The 21,246-nt window shown below is 44.8% G+C and overlaps 1 protein-coding gene across 1 annotated transcript in view; it reads right to left on the reverse strand.

Moving 5' to 3' along the window:
• LOC126095033 (zinc finger protein 330 homolog) overlaps positions 1-21,246 on the reverse strand; it is a 90,301-nt gene that overhangs the window by 61,604 nt on the left and 7,451 nt on the right. The gene's annotated exons all lie outside the window — the stretch shown is intronic.

Raw genomic sequence — 21,246 nt, forward strand, 5'->3', positions numbered from 1 at the left:
TTGCCGTCACGGATGATGAAACATCATCACGCTCGTAATTGCTTATAGCGGATACATTCGGCCAATGTAGGATTGTGGCGGAAAATGTGAAGAGCACGTCTCCACTTGCGTATTGCGTCACGGCACGTCTCATTCCACCAAAAAACTGGGGGACACCAGTGCAAAGAGGAGGTATGAGGTATTTAATGTTCCGCAGCTGTAAGAATAACTTCCGTATCGTGAGTGACCTGATCATCGATGCTAGGAAATTGATGATCATTGAATATTGCTTGAGAGGAGAAAAGTGTTCAATTGGCTTGGGAGGTGGCAGTTGTGGCTGTAAACGAAGGACATATGGAAAATGGTCACTTGAGTGTATATCAGCAAGAGTGAAGCATTCAAAGCGCTGAGCTAGCTGAACAGTGCCAACCGAAAGGTCCAAATGAGAGAAGTTTGACATAGAGGCAGACAAAAATGTAGGTTCCCCAGTGATGAGGCAAATAAGATCCACTTGGTGGAAGAGTTCAATCAATAGGGAGCCTTGCGCACAAGGACGTGAATTTCTCCAAAGCGGTGGTGGGCATTGAAGTCCCCTACCAGCAAATAGGGGGCAGGAGCTGACCAAGGAGATGAAGGAGATCGGGTGTTGCAATTGGTGTGGACGATGGAATGTATAAGGTACAATGAGAGAAGGTGTATCCAGAAAGGGAAAGACATACAGTGGCATCTTGTAAGGAGCTATTTAAGGGGATTGGGTGATCATGTACAGTATCATGGAAAAGAAACTTAAGTCCCCTGTGTGCCGGAGTGCAATCAACAGAGGAGAGATCAAAACAGATCGATTGGAAATGAGGGAAGACAAAGGGATCATGGGGATGTAGTTTTGTTTCCTGAAGACAGAAGACGACCAGGGAGTAGGATAGGTGAAGGCAGATTGGGAAGTGATAACTGGAATGCAGGTTGCCAATGACCTCCAACTGAACAAAGTCAGTGAGGACAGGAGAACAGAAAGAGAGGTCGATGGCAGAGAATGACCCAGTAGCATTAGAGAAATGTGTATGAGTACCCATGTTGAAGATGCACAGCTCGTGAGATGTCAGGAGGCCCTCCAAAACCTGAACCCAAGGGCAAGTATTGGTCGAGCCCCACAGAACGTGATGAGCATTGAAGTCTCCCACGGGAGTTGTGCGATAAGATCTGTGGGAACCTCAGAGTCTATTGCATCTTTCGAAGGTAAATAGAGTGAGCAAACAGTGATCTTTAGACACACATGAATTTGAACAGCAACCACTTGCAGGTCAGTAGCCAAGAGGAGAGCAGAGGAGTGGTGTGCATTAGTGACAAACACTGGCTCTTTCCCCCCGACAGGTCATCCTTACGGTATAGCTTATATCACTGTAGCACAGGCACAGCTGTATCCTAAAAATGTATTTCTTGTACACAATAGCACAAGGGACGTGCCTGTGCTAGGAGTTTCAATTCCTCCACATGAGTACTGAACCCATTCATGTTCCACTGTAGTATGGAAGCCATGTCATCGGTACAGATTTAATTTACTTTGCACCGGGGAGGTGAAGCACTTTATGAGTGAGGGAGAGTGGAGGGGCTGCCTGGACCCAAGGCACCTAACTCCATGATACCCTTATCAGTCAAATGGGAAAGAATGACATCTCACGACACTCAGGACAGCTTTTGAACCTATCATTGTGAGCCTTTACATGGATCTTGTCCCTCTGAGGATGAGGGGGAAAAGGGGCATTGAGTGGCACACTTTTTTTCTTGTACCTTCTGGATGCTCACTGCGGAACTGTTGTTGGTCTTTCCTGGTGCAGCTGCCTGGATTGTTCTTTTTCCCTTGACATGTACACGTTCAAGTACAGGTGCTTGTGGTGGATACAAGCACACTAGGCATCGTCTGTGTCGAAGCGTCCGCCTTGGGAATAGGTTTCTGCACCATAGAAGAAAATGAGGTAGCAATGACGGGGTTTCGCCGCCTTATATTCTTTTTTGGCTTCAGCATAGGAGATTCGCTTGCTCACTTTTATCTCCTGTATTCTTCAGAAAAAACAGGGTAGTCTCTGCTTCAGACTGGGTGGTTCCCAGAGCAGTTGATGCAGATCGCTTGAGATGAGGTCAGTCCCAGCTTCACAAGCAGTTTTCTGCAGATTGCTTCACCTCCACAACTCATGGTTGTATGGCCGAAACACTGGAATTTATAGCACCGCAGCACTACTTAGCGTTTGGAATGTAAGGCCAAACATTAAGACAAAGGAACCCCCCCATAAGATGTTCAGGCAGTGTCAGAGAACTGAACGTAACAATGAAAGTGGCAGTCTTTTCAGTTGCTCCATTATTCCTTCGAGTTCATTACTCCACATCAACTTGCTTCAGTTCTATGTCCATGTCCATGCCCTTGATATCGCGGCATGTGACAACACCCTTACTGGAGTTGAAAGAGGCGTGCATCTCAACAATGATATCATAGCCACCCAGTTTCTGTGATTTGTTAAGAAGCACTAGCTGCTCTGACCTGCTAGTTTCGATCAACAACGAGCCATTACGCAATCGTTTTATAGATTTTAATGTTCCAGCAAGGCCTTCCAAACCCTTATGGATATAAAGGGGGGACACCTTCAAATGTGCCCTCCTTCCTCTTTATCACCAGAAACATTGTTATTCATGACTCAATGGGTCCTTTTACTGCAGTCCAAAGTATTCTTAGTATCAGAAGGACTAGCCCCTCTCATTCTCTTGGATGAATGGGTGTGAATACTCCCAGGTGGTACACCCTCCCTGCTGGGAGGAGGAGGAGGAGGAGGAGGAGGAGGAGGAGGAGGAGAAGAAGAAGAAGAAGAAGAAGGTTTCGAGGGTTCCATCACGGTCCCACAAGCAGCTAGAGAAATAAGGGTTCACTCAGACAGAGCCCCGTGTGTCTGAGTAAGCCTTATACAACTGAGGTGCAGCTAGTTCCTCAGAGGTTGCCCGCTAATGACTGTTCCACCTTAACAGCCATGCATCCCATCAGTACACAGCCACCTTGTGATTGAGGTTTTTTTTTTAAATAGAGGTTTAGCCCGTTCTCGCGATCCAGGCAGTCAAGCCAAGATCCCCGTTACCTGAGACACATAACATTCCACCGCCGCACCGCACGATGCTCACTGAAGCATGCCCAGAGCTTACAGTGACAGGGTATTGGTGGCTTTTACCAATTCCCAGCTCAGGAACCCTGGGGTCACCAAGCCCGTACCCAGCAAATCAACGCTGAGCCCCTGAGATTCAAGATCCTTGTTCAGCCCTACTCCACCCCTTGCCACATGGTTCATAGACCTAGATGCAAGACCTGTCCTTCCCATTACCACGCAGTCCAGTCTAGTCACTACTATCACCTATCCAGTCAAAGTCTATCTGTGAAACCAGTCATGTGATCTACAAGCTAAGCTGACACCACAGTGCTGCATTCTGTGTAACTGTGGTCAAGAGAAAGCAGGATCATCTAGTTGCTGTGCTCACTGCCCAACACAATGTTCTTCACTTGAATGACTGCTCCATACCCTGCACCATCTGGATCCTCCTTACCAACATCAGCTTTTCTGAACTCCGCAGACAGGAACTCACCCTGCAATATATACTACATTCCTGTAATCCCCCTGGTCTCAGACATTGTAGCCACTGTTCGTCATTCACCTACCCCCCCTTTGCCTGCTCCCATTAGAGCACTACACATCCTTCTATTCCACCAACACACCCACAGTCTCTTTACTCCCCCCCCCCCCCCCTCCTTTGTTCTTCTGACTGCACCTAGCTGTGCTACCCTGTCCCCACCACTCCCCTGTATGCTCCTACAAGCAGCACTTTCCATTCCCCACCCTTACACTTCTATCCCTCCCCACCCCAGCCTCCTCTTTATCCCCACCACACAGACTGCTTCTCCCAGCATGTACAGTTGCTCGCAGTCCGGCCTTAACAGCCAGACAGAGTTGTCATGTCCGTGCGAGTTGTCCTTGTGTGCACATGTGTGTGGTGTCTACTTTAGAAGAAAGCCTTTTGCCAAAAGCTCACTTGTTTAGCAGTCTTTTGTTGTTTTTCGTTTTGTTTTAGGGAGCAAAAAACAACTGGGGTTGTAGCAACCAAGTCAAAACTATAGAACATGAAGGCAGAGAGGAGTTAGAAAATGACTATACATCAGTCCCAATGGACATGAAAGAAGACAGCTAAAAACAGGCACGTGGAAAACGGCTAAAAAAAAAAAAAAAAAAAAAAAAAAAGACATCATACGGAAACAGAGGTCCAAAACTAAAAATTAAATGGCCTTCGCCATATTGCTTCGACAGATAAAAAGTAAAACGCAGTTGACAGCCCATGCGTCATTTGCTAAAACAGCCAATCACTCAGACAGCAAACCCAAGCAGGAACGTAAATGGGTAAAAAATGGGCATTCCATCAGGAAGTGGCAGACAGTAAAACTTGGGCGCAAGTGGTGGGCAGTGGTGGGGTAGCGCCACTTAGCAAATGACAATGGCTAGAAAGGCAGTGCTCAATATGCAGCCTACTTAAAATGACCTCCTCCCTGTGGGAGGGCCGAGAGGTGGTCATCCAAGCCACTGGGAGAGGCTTAATAAGCCAGAGCTTATTCCCACGAAGTGAGGACCATTGGCGATGCCTAAACGACACCATCTCCTAACAGAGATATCACTGGAGGGAATATAGGAACTCACAGGCTGAAGTACGAGGACTGCAGCCTTGGCAGCGCATTTTCCGGCACACCGACATGACCAAGAACCAACAGAAACATCACACTGGCTCCACCAAGTGTGAGCAAGTGACAGTTTTCCTGGACCCGTTGCACTAAGGGATGGGCGGTGTACAGCGCACACAGACTTTGAAGGGCGCTGAGTGAGTCTGAGCAGAGGATACAATTGAAAAGGCTGTGTCGCTGGATGTACTCCGTGGCCTGATACAGGGTGAAGAGCTCAACTGTAAATATTGAGCAGTGTGCCAGAAGCCGATATTGGAAGACAGGGGTGCCAATTACAAAGGCACACCCAACCCCACAGTCAGTCCGAGAACCAACAGTGTATACAAAGGCACTATCACGAAGTTCCATGAGAAGGGTGTGAAACTCAAGGTAATAGACCGAGGCTGGAGTAGTGACCTTAGGAAACTAATTAAGGCCAAGGTTAGCATAGGCCACTTCACAAAGCCAAGGTGGTGAAGGGTTCACAGCCACTGGGAGAGGTGCAGGTAGTGTGGCATACCTGCTGAAAAGAAAGTCACGGCAGTATGACAGTGGTAGTTCAGCAGCTTCAGAATCGAGACTCTCAACCGACCTAGTGTAAAAGGCACCTGTGGCCAAACTAATGCCACGATGGTGGATAGTGTCGAGACAGCGTAAGAGGGATGGACATGCAGACACACAAACAAAGCACCCATAGTCGAGTTTCAAAGGGACAAGGGATAGGTACAAATGGAGGAGGGTGGTTCGATTGGCACTCCAGGAAGTACCATTGAGGACACGTAGGACATTGAGGAACCGTGTACAACAGGCTGCCAGGTAAGACACATGGGAAGACCAAGAGAGAACATGAGCCCCAGGAATTTTGTAGTTTCAACGAATGAAAGGGCAACACGCCCAAAATGTAAAGATGGTGGGAGAAGCCACTTGCGTCACCAGAAATTCATAAAGACACTTTTGTCGGTGGAAAAGCGAAAGCCATTGTTGATGCTCCAGGAGTAAAGAGGATCAAGGCATCGCTGAAGACACCGCTCAGTGAGACAGGTCCATGGAGAACTGCAATAGATGGCAAAATCGTCAACAAAAAGGGAGCCAGAGATGCCAGGCAGGAGACAAGCCATTATAGGGTTAATGGTGATAGCAAAGACGACGACACTCAGAATGAAGCCCTGAGGCACACCGTTTTCTTGGATATGGGTGTCCGTCAAGGCAGAACCCACATGCACCTTGAAAACTTTATCTTTTAAAAATGCCTGAAGCAAACAGGGCAGGTGGCCATGGAAGCTCCATGTCTAAAGAGTATGGAGGATACCAGTTCTCTAGCAGATATCGTAGGCCTTCCGCCCCGGTAGCTGAGTGGTCAGCGCAACAGACTGTCAATCCAAAGGGCCCGGGTTCGATTCCCGGCTGGGTCGGAGATTTTCTCCACTCAGGGACTGGGTGTTGTGTTGTTCTAATCATCATCATTTCATCCCCATCAACGCGCAAGTCGCCGAAGTGGCGTCAAATCGAAAGACTTGCACCAGGCGAACGGTCTACCCGACGGGAGGCCCTCGTCACACGACATTTCATTTCATTTTTCCAAATCGAAAACATGGCCAGTCTGGGATTTCCGCAGAAAACCATTCATGATATGGGTGGACAAAGTAACGAGATGGTCAACGGCAGAACGCTAAGCTCGAAATCCACACTGTGCATTCATCAGTAAATGCGAGACTCAAGCCATCATACCAGTCGGGCATGAATCATACATTCCATCACCTTGCAAACACAGCTGGTAAGAGAGATGGGGTGGTAGCTAGAAGGATGGGTTTTGTCCTTACTGAGCTTATGTGTGGGTATGACGGTGGCTTCATGTCAGCATCTGGGAAATGTGCCCTCTGCCCAGATGCAGTTGTACGTGTTAAGCAGAAAGTGCTTTCCCGCAAGAGGAAGGTGCTGCAACATCTGACTGTGTATAGTGTCTGGCCCTGGGGTGGATCGTGATGAACTAGCTCCCTCATAGTAAAGGCGGCATTGTAGCACTCACGATTCAGAGAAGAGAAGGGTACCGCCCGAGCCCCCTCCGCTCGTTTTCGATGGAGGAAGGCAGGGTGACAGTGGGAAGGGCTCGAAACTTCCACAAAATGGTGGCCCAAGGTGTTGTAGGGTCCACAATAACATCGTCTGCTACTGTCAGGTCAGAAATTTAGGAACAGGTCTTAGTCCCAGACAGCAGTTGGAGGTTGGCCCACACAGCTGGCTCTTTTGCTATCCCGAAGAATGCGATGACACTTTGCACGCATCTGTTTATAATTAATGCAGTTTGCCATTGTAGGATGATGGTTAAAAATGTGGAGAGTACATCTCCATGCGCAAATTGCATTGTGACATGTCTCAGTCCACCAAGGGACTGGGACACGACTTGGTAAAGAGGAAGTGCAAGGAATGGAATGTTCTGCAGAAGTAAGGATAATGTTTGTGAGATATTTCACATGGTCATCACAACTGGGGAATCTTATTCATCGAAAGTTGCCAGAGAGGAGTAAAGCTACCAGTCAGCCATAGTAAGCTGCCATTTGGGAGGGCATGTGCATTGGATAAGAGTCAGCAAACAGATAGCACATGGGAAATGGTCGCTCGAGTGGGTGTCAGAGAGAACGGACCACTCAAGACGATGGGCAAACTGGGCAGTGCAAAAGGATAGGTCCAAATGGGAAGAGGTGTTCGAGAAACTGGAAAGGAAAGTGGGTGTGCCAGTGTTTAGGCAGAAGAGGTGAAGTTGGTTAAGGAGGTCAGCCAAGAGGGCAACTCTCTGACGGGTTCTGAGAGAACCCCAAAGTGTATGATGCGCATTAAAGTCACCGAGTAGCAAAAATGGGGAGGTAGCTGCCCAATAAGCTGAAGGAAGGCTACCCTGGCGACATCGAATGACAGAGGGACATAAATGGTACAGAGGGAAAAGAAACCAGGTGGGGAAGGAAAAGGCGAACTGTAACAGCTTTAAGATGGGTAGTCAGGGAGATGGGTTGAATATGAATGTCATCCCATATGAGCAGCACGATGCCCCCATGAGATGGAATGCCGGCAACAGGGGAAAGGTCAAAACGAATCAGTAAGAAATGCAAAAGCTCAAAGTGGTCATGAGGGCGCAATTTCATTTCCTGAAGGCAGAGTGCAAGGGGATGCTGTCATGCTAAAAGCTGCTGTAAGTCCTCTTTGTGGGACCGAAGGCTGCGAACCTTCCATTGGATGACACATGATGAGGAAGACATAAGAATGTCAACTCAATGGCCACCGAATAACAGCCGGTGTAGAGTCACTACTACAGGGCACAGAAGCAGGAGGATCCCGCTCCATGGGGACCACAGAAGCTTTCGCTTGCTTGTGCGGACAGTCTGTGGAGTCCAAAGCTGAAAAACAGTTGGTGGTGCGCACCAGCGATACGGAGGCTGGCTGGACTAAGGTACTATGGTGCGACACCGTCTAAGAGGATCTTCAAGTTGGCGAAGGAAAAGACCGTTTGCCTTTGGTGGACTTCTTCGAGCCTTTCCAGTTGGAGGAAGACTCAGGTGGTGTTTGGCTGTAGGGACGGAGGGAGTACTACTGCTGTTTTTCCTGCCTACCGGTTGAGAAGCTGGTGGCTTCGCCCCTTGAGGCGAGATTGGTTGGATTAAAAGAGGGGGAAAGGAACCAAACTACAAGGTCATCAGTTCCTTATTCCAAATAAAACAATGCCACAAGTGTGAGAATAAAACAAACAAGACTGACAACTCAAAACCGAATGAAAGGAAAAATCACAAGAACAATGAAGGGCAACAAAAATGTAAATGGATTGGATGGTTGGTTTAAAAGAGGGGGGAAGGGCCAAACTAAAAGGTCATCAGTCCCTTGTTCCTAATAAAACAATGCCTTGCCCATTGTTTTGACTCTTGGAAATACAAAAAAGTCTCACAGAGTGATATCTGGTGAATTAGGTGGCTGTGGTAGTACTGAAATTTGTTTTGAGGTTAAAAATTGCTGTACTGACAGCAGTATGGGATTGCACATTATCGTGATGCAGAATCCAATTATCAGCAATGTTGGCACGGACATGAAGAACTCTTTTACAAAGCCTTTCTAAAATTTATTTGTAGTAATATTGGTTAACTGTTTGTCCAGGAGGCACCCACTCTTTATTAACAATTCCCTTGGAATCAAAGAAGCACACAAGCATGCATTTCACTTTTGACTATGATATGCATTTTTTATTTTTTGGTCTGGGTGATCCCTTTGAGTACCATTGCGAACTTTGGTGTTTTATCTCTGGATCATACTGAAAAAACCAACTTTCATCACCAGTGATAACATGGCTCAACAATTCTGGACTGATTTCCATTTGCTCTAACAGATCGGCTGCCACATTTTAACATGTTTCTCGCTGTTGTGGTGCGAGATTTTTGGGGATCATTTTTGCACAAATCTTTCTCATTACCAAGATCTTCAGTTATTATTAGACAAACTGTTTCTCGATTTATGTTGAGTTTTTCTGCAATCATTTTCATGGATAATCTTTGATCAGATTGTACAAGTTCCCGCACCCTGGCCAAGTTGACATCCATCCGTGAGGTTGATGGTTGCCCACTGCGGTCTTCATCTTCAACATTCATTCTGCCTTCACTAAACATTTTATGCCAACAAAAAACTTCAGCTCTTGACATAACCTCCTCTCCAAAAGCCTTCTGAAACTTACCGTAAGTTGTTGTCGCGTTTTCACCCAATTTAACGCAAAAAGAAATGGCATACTGTTGCGCAATATTATGCGGTTCAATTTCCATGATGAGAGACACAAACACATGTTTTATTACAGCGCAACTCACGACTGAGCAGTTGCACTGATGTGCCGCTTGGACTACAAGCAGCTTATAGACGAGGGTCAAAGATATTGTGCCTACACAAGCTTGCAGGATGGCCACATCCTGCAAAGAAAATCAGTCTCATTACTTTATTGTTGCACCTTGTAACAATCGATATGTCTCCACTACAGTGAGTAGATCATCATGAAGGTAAAGTTCTGGGTCCGGACAAATGGTACAACACTGACAGAAGAGCATGACACATGACTTTGCGGCTGAACACTGGAAGCCGTGGGCTAGAGCCCAAGACTGCGCCTTGTGGATGGCTCCCTGTAGGTGCCGCTCAGCAACACCAGTACTGGAGCAGCAGTACGAAATGCAGGAGCAGTCTGCATATAGAGAAGGTGGGACGGAGGGCCCGACAGCTGCTGCTAGACTGTTAATGGCCACTAAAAATAGAGATACACTCAATACAGAGCCCTGCGGGACGCCATTCTCCTGGACATGGATGGAACTATGGAAGGCACTAACTTGGAAATGGAAAGTATGGAGTGACAGGAAGTTTTGGATAAAAATCGGGAGCGGGCCCTGGAGACCACACTCATACAATGTGGCAAGGATATGAAGTTCCCAAGTCATGTTGTATGCTTTACGTAAGTCTAAAAAAGACAGCAACCAGGTGTTGGCGTCTGGAAAAGGCTGCTTGGATGGCAGAGTTGAGGGACACAAAATTATCAGTGGCAGAGCGACCCTGGCAGAAGCCGCCCTGACATGAAGCCAGTAGGCCACGTGACTATAGGACCCAACCCAACCACCAACACACCATACGTTCCAACAGCTCACAAAGAACGTTGGTGAGGCTGATGGGCTGATAGCTATCCACATCAAGCAGGTTTTTACCGGATTTGAGTATTGGAATGATGGTGCTCTCCTGCCATTGCGATTTTGCGATGGAAAGATGCCATCGCACCATATCCGGTTGAAGATGACTAAGATATGTCGCTTGTAGTCAGATGAGAGATGTTTAATCACCTGGCTGTGGATCCAATCAGGTCCAGGAGCTGTGGCAGAGCAATGTGCAAGGGCACTGAGAAGCTCCCAATCTGTAAATGGGGCGTTGTAGGATTCACTGTGGCATGTAGTGAATGAGAGGACTTTCCCTTCCAGGTGCTGTTTGAGAGTGCGAAAGGCTGGGGGCTAATTCTCCAACACAGAGGCTCGAACAAAGTCTCAGCAATCGCATTTGCGTTGGTAGATAACACGCCATTTATGGTAACACCTGGAACACCTGTTGGGGTCTGGTATCTGAAAAGACATTTGATCTTTGCCCAGAGTTGGACAATGGTCGAAACGTATCTCTGTAAACACTCCTGCTTCCGTCGTTTGATAAGTTGGCAAACAGGGGTACGGAGTGGCAGGGAAGGGTGCCACTTACGCTACTGTAGAGCTTGCTGACGCTTCTTAATTGCTTCACTGACTTCAGGCGGCCACCAAGGGACTGTCTTACGCATCGGGCACCCTGAAGAGCGAGGGATTGCATTTTCTGCTGCAGAAACAATTGTTGTAATCACCCGCTCAACCATGACATCGATGATAGCGTGTGGGGGAGATTCAATGGTGACAGCAGAGGTGAAAGTTTCCCCACTTCACCTTGTTTAAAGCCCATCGTGGTAAGCATCCATGGGCCTGACACTGGAACAGTGACAGAAAGCTGGGGAAGTGGTCACTACCACACAGGTCGTCATGTGCTCTCCAGTGGATAGATGGGAGAAGTCCTGGGCTGCAAATTGATAAATCAATGGCTGAGTAGCTACCATAAGCCACACTGAAATGTGTGGTGGCCCCAGTATTTAAGAGGCAGAGGTCCAACTGAGACAGTAAAGTTTCGACATCTCTGCCTTGGCCAGTAATCATGGTGCCACCCCACAAGGGGTTATGGGCATTAAAATCTCCCATAAGTAGGAAAGGTTTAGGGAGTCGATCAATCAGTGCAGCTAATACATTCAGGGGTACTGCACCACCTGGAGGAAAATATACATTGCAGACAGTGATTTCCTGCGTTGTCCGTATTGACAGCCACAGCCTCTGGAAGGGTTTGAAGGGCATAGGTTCACTACAGACTGAGTTTAATGCATAAACACGAACTCCACCTGACACACTATTATAGTCGCTGCGGTTCCTGCAATATCCTTTATAGCCATGGAGGGCAGGGATCCACATTGCCAGGAACCAGGTTTCCTGGAGGGCAATGCAGAAAGCAGGTGTAAAGCTTAACAGTTGCCATAGCCCAGCCAGGCGGTGAAAAAAACCGCCTCAATTCCATGAGGCAGTTTACAGCTCAGGGTCACCTGTTGCCAGAGCAGTCTATATCCATTGTGTCTGAAGGTCCGGTGAGATCTAGATCCTCAGTGGACGCCAATGTCTCCACCCCATCCTCAGACGCAGAGCTTGTAGGTAGCAGTTGTGTGGGTGCCACCACAAGTTCCTTGTTCTTAGGGGTTTTCTTTTTGGATTTCTCTCACTGTTCCTTGGGTTTCCCTGGCTGGGAGGACTCAACTGGTTCAGTCTCTGGGACTGAGGATGAGCCTGAAGCCCTACGACCAGCTGCTTTTGGGTTCTTCAGCTGTTGGCAGGTGTCATCTTTCCCACTAGCAGAAACCTGGGAAGGGAGTGACTCAAGGGACCCCTTCTTATCGAGAGGAGCCGAAGAAGCCTTATGCTTCTCTGTCTCAGAAGTGGCGACTGTAATCCCCAATAGTGTGTGTGTGTGTGTGTGTGTGTGTGTGTGTGTGTGTGTGTGTGTGGGTGTAGGGGGGGGGGGGTGTTGCTCCAGAAGTAGGTGGTGTGGGAGCAACAGGGAGGGCAGTGCCCCCCACCATCAAGGAGGCAGGTATAGTCTCCCAGTTCTGAGAGGCGACAGGAATTCGAGGAACTGACATGAGAACTGTTCTTGTAGCGGCAGTGTATGTGGAGGTCATAGCCGCAGGATTCAGGCGCTCACATTTCCTCTTGGCCTCTGTGAAGGTCAGACTGTCCAGGGTCTTATATTCCACGATTTTCCTCTCTTTCTGTAAAATCCTGCAGTCTGGTGAGCAAGGTGAATGATGCTCTCTGCAGTTGACACAGATGGGAGGCGGGACACGTGGAATATTGGGATGCGATGGACTACCACAATCTCTACAGGTGGGGCTGGAAGTACAGTGGGAAGACATATGGCTGAACTTCCAGCACTGGGACTCCTGGGGAGTGGCGATGTCACCTTGACACTGGGAGATTTCGCAACCTCAGAGCCGAACTTTAAGTCGCATGTTTGCGTGGCTATGTCCTTGGTGTAGCGAGGGATAACAAGAATAGAAAAGTGCCAGACGGAAGAACACAGGGTTTGCGACTAGCCAATAACTTGCGAGCTACTGGGTAAGGTATTTTTCCTTTACCTGAATCTCTTGGACTGCCCACTCATCAAGTTACACAGGACAATCCGGAGGAAGCGGCATGGCCGCCATTGCAGTTGATACAGTGAGGAGAAAGAGGTGACAATCGCCCTTGTGCACATCCCTACCACAGGTTACATGTTGGGCTGGGTGTCGACAAGACGTTCTGGTGTGTTGAAATGATGACACTGGTAGCAGTTTGCAATGTACGGCCGGACTGTGATAATTTCACTGCCTGCTTTGACCTTGGATGACAGCAAGGGGGAGGAAAAGAGTATGGGTGGGCACTAAGGAGGAATCTACCTTTTTCATTACGCAATGAATGACAATGACTCCCTGATCATAGAGGTAAGATTGGATGTTGGCCTCGGTTAGACCATCGAGCAGCCTGGTGTAAATTACACCATGGGAAGAATTCAGAGTTCTATGGGCCTCGATACAAACAGGGTAGCCGTGGAGAAGCGAGGCAGCAAGCGGTTGTGCTTGAGAATCAGAAGCAGTATCCAAAAGCAAAGTGCCATTCCATAAATGAGAACAGGATTTCACAGGGCCAGCAATTGCATCAACACCTTTCTGAATAATAAATGTATTGACTGTGGCAAAGGACTGACTGTCTTCAGTACATGAGAGCATGAGGAACAGTGGTGCAGCAGGAAGGGTCATTGAATCATTAGCCTCATTACATTTACGTTTCATCAACATTGATGGGGTGTATGATTAACTCATTGCAAGAAAATCCCCACGATTGCCAGCATCTCTGATGGCGCGCTCCTTCCAACTGGGGGCTCCCTTCACAAGGGGGTGCACCCGCCTTAGGTGATTGTTCACACCTCAAGTCACACCTTCCGTATATCTGACAGAGGGACCAATCGGCAATTTGGGAAGGTTGCAGCTCAGGCAATGGCCCCTCCCTGGGCCTGGCCTATACTACGAGGTATGTGCGAACCCTACCTGTTGACCCGGGGCGGGGATTACATGTTACCCAGTAACCTGTTACGCATCAGACACGTGAGCCGGCCTTCAGGAGGGCAGAAGGAGGAAGAAGAAAAAGAGGGACCTTACACACCAAAGCGGAGGAACAAGAGAAGAACGGAAACAAAGAAATGAAAATGGAGCAAAAAACAAAGGTGGGACTGTCCTTACGTCAGCAACAGACAATGCAGAAGATTCCGAATAACACCAGAGACATGTTCCCCATGGGAGGAGTAAAAGAATAGCAAGAGGATTGACATGCAGCACTGAAGGGAAAAAAATGCTGCAAAGGCTGGGGCCCTGTGGTAGCCAAGCAAGAACCTGCCAAAGAGTGGCGAGCCCCACAGAGATAACTTCAAACTTCCAACACATCATTTAAAACTTTATGCCCAAATGCCAGAGTATATGGGGTTAAAAATTTTCAAAAAAACAAAAGGCAGTAATATATTTAAGATAGAGTTTGGTTCACTGAAAAGATTGCTCTTTACTCTTCTGGTGGAAAAGTGTTGTTATTCTGTCGATGAATTCATTGCGGACAGCTTCACATTCTGAACACAGGGATTGTATTACATGTATTATTTTATGTACATGTGTAGCTGTAACTTAGAAATGTAAAATATAATTTAAACTTTTGTATTTCTCTTAAAAAAGTGAAAAAGTTTCTTTTGTAAACCTTGACATGTCTCCTGTACATCAGATCAAATGATTTGAAAATTGTATGTAATGAGATGAATAAATCACATATCACAACATCCTAAATGCCATGGCTCAAAGAAATTAGGTAGATGCAGTATTTCTTCACTTTCAAAAAACATCGTATTCTGTACTACAGCACTGTTTATCAACAAAACTATGATTACACAGGGTGTCAAACAAAATTTGTGCCTGGCTTGAGAATTACTTGGTAGGCAGAATGCAGCATGTTATCTTGGATGAAAACTCAGTAACAAAAGTAAAAGTAACTTCAGGTGTGTCCAGGAAAACACGTTGAGACCATCGTCATTAATTTGCATATTAATGACTAGGCAACTGTAAGCTTGTTCTGTTATTCTCTTGGCTGTCTCTGGCATGGGTGTATTTGGGCCCTTTATAATTATATCTGTGTCATCAGAAAATATCATACTTTCTGAATAGTCCCTCGGTGTCTTGGCTAAGTCGTTTATGTAGATTTAGTTTAGTTTCCCCTTGCAAAATTTTGTGACATACATAATCTAAGGACTTGGCAGGAACACAGAAAATGCCAATGGGGTAATTTTCCTCGTTTAGCAACACCATATATTGCTTTTTTTCAGTAAAGACTCCTTTACAGAAGCCACGCTGAGCCACTCTGTAAATGCTGTTGTCAGAGATGTGGTTCAGTTTTCCCATTTTAAGCTACACTCTCAAAAATTTTTATATCACTGGAACAAGGGAGGTGGGTTGATAATTAGAGGCAAGTTGCTCATCTGCAGTTTTATAGATAGGTGATACTACCACAATCTACAATTTTTCATGAAATACGCCTTGTCTCATTGGTTGGTTCAAAGATAAACTTGAGGGGGCACTATCAATTCAGCACAAGGTTTTGGTACTTTGATTCAAATACCATCATAAACAGAAGAGTTACTGCTTTTCAGTGGCTAATGATTTTTGTAGCCTCTCTAACAGATGATTTGGCAAAACTGGTGGTGGAGTATGCCTACTTTCATTGGTATATTTTTTCTCCCGTGTTTTTAGCTGCTATTAGGAAGAATTCATGGAATGTAGTGACCAAGAGTTTAAATTTAAATCATCTGTGCTCACTCCTACTGCCATTAGGTTCGTTTGCATTACTGAGTTTATCATCTCATGTCTAATAATGCTCCAAACTGTCTTTGCTTTGTACTTGGAATTTTGAATTTTTTGTGCATAGGACACGGCTTCTTGTCATTCTATCACATGCTGAAGAATTTTGTACTTTTAGACCTTGATTAGAGCTAGTCCTCTGTATTAAATTATCTCATCATGGCACAAGATATTTTGACCCCTGCTATTGACACGGGATTTCAAATCGATTCTGCATTTCTAGATTTCCAAAAGGCTTTTGACACTGTACCACACAAGCGGCTTGTAAAGAAATTGTGTGTTTATGGAACATCATCTCAGTTGTGTGGCTGGATTTGCGATTTCCTGTCAGAGGTGACAGGTCGTAGCAATAGATTGAAAATCATTGAGTACAACAGAAGTGATTTCTGGCATTTCCAAGGTAGTGTTACAGGCCCTCTGCTGTTCCTTATCTATATAAATGATTTAGGACATAATCTGAACAGCCGTCTTAGGTTGTTTCAGATGATGCTGTCATTTATCATTTTGTAAATTCATCAGAAGGTCAAAACTAATTGCAAAAAGATTTAGAAAAGATATCTGAATGGTATTTTCTGAAAGTATGTGTGTGGAATGTATTATGGAAGTGAAACATGGGCGATAAATAGTTTAGATAAGAAGAGAACAGAAGCTTTGAAAATGTGGGTCTACAGAAGAATACTGAAGATTAGATGGGTTGATCATGCAACTAATGAGGAGGTACTGAAGAGAATTGGCGAGAAGAGAAATTTGTGACACAACTTGATTAGAAGAATGGATCGGTTGGTAGGACACGTTCTGAGGCATCAAGGGATCACCAATTTACTATTGGATGGAAGCGTGGAGGGTGAAAATCTTAGAGGGAAACCTACGGATGAACACACTAAACAGATTCAGAAGGATGTGGGCTGTAGTAGTTACTCTAAGATGAAGAGGCTTGCACAGAATAGAATAGCGTGGAGAGCTGCATCAAACCTGGACTGGATTGATGACTATGATGACAACTGAATGGTGCAAAAATTGGCAATTGACCCTAAATAATGAAAAGTGTGAGGTCACCCATATAAGTGCTAAAGGGAATCCATTAAACTTTGGTTACATGATAAAATAGTCTAATCTGAAGGCTGTAAAGTCAGCTAAATATCTAGGAACTGCAATTATGAACAATTTAAACTGGAAAGAACACTCAGAAAATGCTGTGGGGAAGGCAAACCAAACAGCGTGTTTTATTGGTGGAACACTCAGAAAATGTAATAGATCTATTAAAGAGCCTGCCTACAATACACTTGCCCACCCTCTTTTGGAGTACTGCTGCAGTCTGTGATCCTGTCCAGACAGAATTAATGAGACGCATCAAGAAAGTTCAAAGAAGAGCAGCACAATTTGTATTATCATGAAAAGGGGGGGGGAGAGTGTCAAAGACATGATACAGGATTTGGGATGAACATAATTAAAACAAAGGCGTTTTTTGCTGCGGTGTAATCCTTAAGAAATTTCAGTCAACTGTCTCCTCCAAATGCGACAATATTTTTTTGATGCCATCCTACATAGGGAGCCACAATCATAATAAAATAAGGGGAATCAGAGCTCACGGAAAGCTAGAGGTTTTTGTTTTTTCCACGCACTGTTCAAGACTGGAATAGAGAATTATTGTAAAGGTGTTTCAATGAACCCTCTGCCAGGCACTTTAGTGTAATATGCAGAGTATTCACGTTGATGTAGAAGTAGATGTTTGCCATCTTCCCTGCTGGCTTACATTGAAATTGACGTAACAATGGAAATAATGTTGTGGCACTTGATATAGAGAAAACTCACTACCTGGACTGTTCAGGCAACTGCAGTCATGTTTTCTCCACACAATTCCAAATTTGTTGGCTATTACAACACACGACCAAATAACCACCTTTCAATCTAACTTGAGACTTCAGGCTACAATGAGGATCAGTCTTGTCACAGAGCCTTAATGAAATATCAGGAAGGGATAGGAGGGATCACACTATGCACAGTGAATGTAAGCCTGGAAGCCTAATTCAACATGCTGAAGGGACTGTCCCAGTAGCTACTGAGGAAAGAAAGTGCAAGGTGCAACCACCTGCAGGTTGTGGCACACATCTGAATGATCAATGCCTGTCATCTGGGGTCTGAATTCATACTTTCATCATTCCAGCAACTGCTAGAGAGGACTGAGAAGACCAGAGTTGTGGGCGGAGTTTCAGCAAAGCTCTCAATCTGCACCCTTGTCCTCCATAATTGATCATGGCCTGCTAGTTCTGAGCAGAGTGGAAGGCTGGAACCAGAGACTATAAAAATTTTGTAACAAGCTAGATTATGGCTTTCAGAATTTATGCCATAGGGTTGAGGACTGCAGAGGTGACTAAATGGGTCAGGGGTGCACAATGTGAAACCATGAAGTGGAGCATTTGCAGCAAAGTTGCACGAGTTTGAAGTAGTCCTAAAAAGCAGTGCAACTCCTGTAACACTAGGTGCAGAAATCTGGTTAAAACCCGAAATTGATAGCAGTGAGATTTTTGGTGTAAATACAAGTGTACATTGAAAGAACAAGTTAACTGGAAACAGAGGTGGTGTCCAATAAATTTATGTAGTAGACAAAAATATAAAATCCACTGAGACAGAAGTCTGCATGTGCAATGGTTAGGGCAAGACTCATTATCAAGGGTGGACATGTAATTGGATATTCTATCAACCGCCAAACTCAACTGCAGATGTAACAGAAAAATTTCAATTCACTAGTAGGTATGTTCTCTATTCATGCTGTCATGATTGGAGGACAATTTAATCAATCAACAATTGATTGGGATGCTTACAGTTTTGTATGTGGAGGGCAAGAGAAAATAGCTCACAAAACAAGATTAAATGTCTTCTCTGAAAAGTTCTTAGAGCAAATATTTCAGAAGCCCACTCATGATGGAAATATGTTAGATCTAATGGCAACAACAGACTCACCTCTGAGGGTCTCCAAACTGAAAGTAGTAACAGTGATTATGAAGTAGTTGAATGTGTTTAGTTATCAAAAGCCTTCAATGTCTACATAGAGTATTAATGAAAATACAATGGTATCTGATACACAAATTTGTGACTGGACTGAGGATTGCTTGGTAGGGAGATCAAAGCACATTATCTCAGAAGTTGACGTAACTTCAGGCATCCTTCAAGAGCTTGGGAGCCTTTTGAGTCCTTTTGTATGTTAATGATATGGCAGACAATATTTTAATAAACTGGAACTTTTGCAGATGGTATGGTTATACGGTACGTAATGATGTATTATCTGATAAGATCTGTGCAATTATCTAGTCAGATCTTGTTAACATTTCAAAGTGGTACAAAGATATAACATGCACAATGTAAAACTGCACACTTCACAAAACGAAAAAAGGCATAGTCCATATCAATTCAGCCAGGCTACGAAAAAATCTTACCTTCATAGTCTCTGATATTATTGAATTTAACATAAGTTAAAATAAGGGACTAAGTAAGGAATACTTCTTTTTTTCTCTCCAAAAAAATTTCTGCTCCGAGATACAGTCCTCCAAAGATGACACTGCACATAGCATTTTGAAGATGCGAATTTTGGAAAAAATTTTAAATACTCTATCTCTGGAACAGTTCTAGAATTTTTTTTAAAAAGATAATTGATTTACGATTACAAAGAAATTTTCTATTTGAACTTGTCTGTCAAAGTTCTTTTACTATAGCATTCTGAACTTCTTTTGCCAATTCATAAGATTTTGATTTTTTTCTGTTGATTGGTACCATACAGTTCTACATTCCCTGAAAAGGAGAGCTTCCACTTTTAGGTTGAACAGGTTTCATAAACAATTGAAATTTCTGCCATACATAAAACCTGTTTTATCATCACGTAACAGGCTCATAAAATTCAAAACCTAGCCTTATTTAACATAGTTTTACTTTTGAAAAGATGAGTAAAAAAACTCATTTTTCAAGCATTGTAAATGGTCCCAAAATGTATGCGAAAGGTCCAAAGATTTAAAGGTTTCCATTTATACAACTTCTGTGTCACTCTGTTTTGTCCTGAAATTAGCCAGTCAATGAACTAAAAATGTGTCCCACTGCTTCAGTATCTTCCTTTGATATGGAATTATGCCGTCCTGTTGAACCAATAAGAACTGGAGCACTTACAATTTTCACAACATTGTGAACAGGAAGCGAGCCCTTATGTCATTGTTGGTGTCCTTCAGCTGGAAATCTATAGCCAGCAGCTGGTCCATGTGGTAGCATATACTTCACTACAATTTCGTTTAACTCATAACTGGTGTCTATAATCTCTGCAATCCACCAGTCACCGCTCCCCCCACCCCCTGCCACCCACACACACACACACACACACACACACACACACACACACACACACACACACACAAAACATCCCCATTCTCAGGTTATGAATCTGAATATTATCCTGCTGTTTCTGAGGCGTTGGCCGAACAAACAATTTCCTCTTTCCTGCGTGCAATATAAGTTCACCCATCACCGAGTCCAAAAATGTGTCTTCTGAATCCCTTTCACAGGAGTAGTTTGTTTGGACCATTCTTTTTTCTGCTCACAGAATCCTTCGATTTCTTCTTTGGACAAAAGAATGAGGGCTGTGGATGTGCAAGATTTCATGACGCTCGTAAAATCCTAAGCATTCTGAATCACAGCTGTATTTGGTCTGGAAAGATTATGTTTCGTAGCATAGTGCTTCAGCAGGCCGCCTACACCATCGCAAGGCCCCTTCCCGTGACCAGTAGCGCTGTATACGCAGTCATTTGGCACAAACAACTTACTCAAATCAAACAGCTGGTAATGATTTTGAAAATGACTAGGAGCACAATCAGAAATAATGATGATCATCTCTGACCCTTTTTGCAGCTGAAGAATTTTGCCCATTGCTAGCAAAGCATGTGCTGCATCATGTCCTGTGTCATCACTAATAACAGCAACACTTGTGGTATATTTTTGAAAATATGTCACTCCTGTAAAAATTGAAACTTGCGATTACTCCAATGATATCCTCGTACTTCTTGTAGGAGAATTACAGACCAGTTCTCAGCAAAATCACAGTGAAGCACTAAACACAGTTCTTCAGGCTGTACACATCCTTTCACTTCTGCAACATGATGTTGCAATTTCTTCAGATACTAGTGTGTTACTGCTTTCACTGACCATTTACCAAGTTCATCAATGGAACTGTCAAAGGCAACAGTTTTCTTAATTAATTTATTTTCCTCCCATGTCGCATATGCAATTTCTGCAGAGTTATCTGCTATGTCTTCCAGGCCAAGTGTCTAAAGACAGTCCTCCCTTTCCAGGGCAGTCACCACTTTCTTGAAACAAACAAGTATCTCACTTTACATCACAGACTGCTAATGACTTCACACACCCAACCAAGGTGTCATATGTCACGTGCTCCAGCAAGTTCTTCAAAGGTACCACACAAAGTTCAAAATTCACGCAGTACACACATAAACAGACATCT

This window comes from Schistocerca cancellata, chromosome 8 (assembly GCF_023864275.1).
Source record: "Schistocerca cancellata isolate TAMUIC-IGC-003103 chromosome 8, iqSchCanc2.1, whole genome shotgun sequence".
Classification (NCBI taxonomy): Eukaryota; Metazoa; Arthropoda; class Insecta; order Orthoptera; family Acrididae; genus Schistocerca; species Schistocerca cancellata.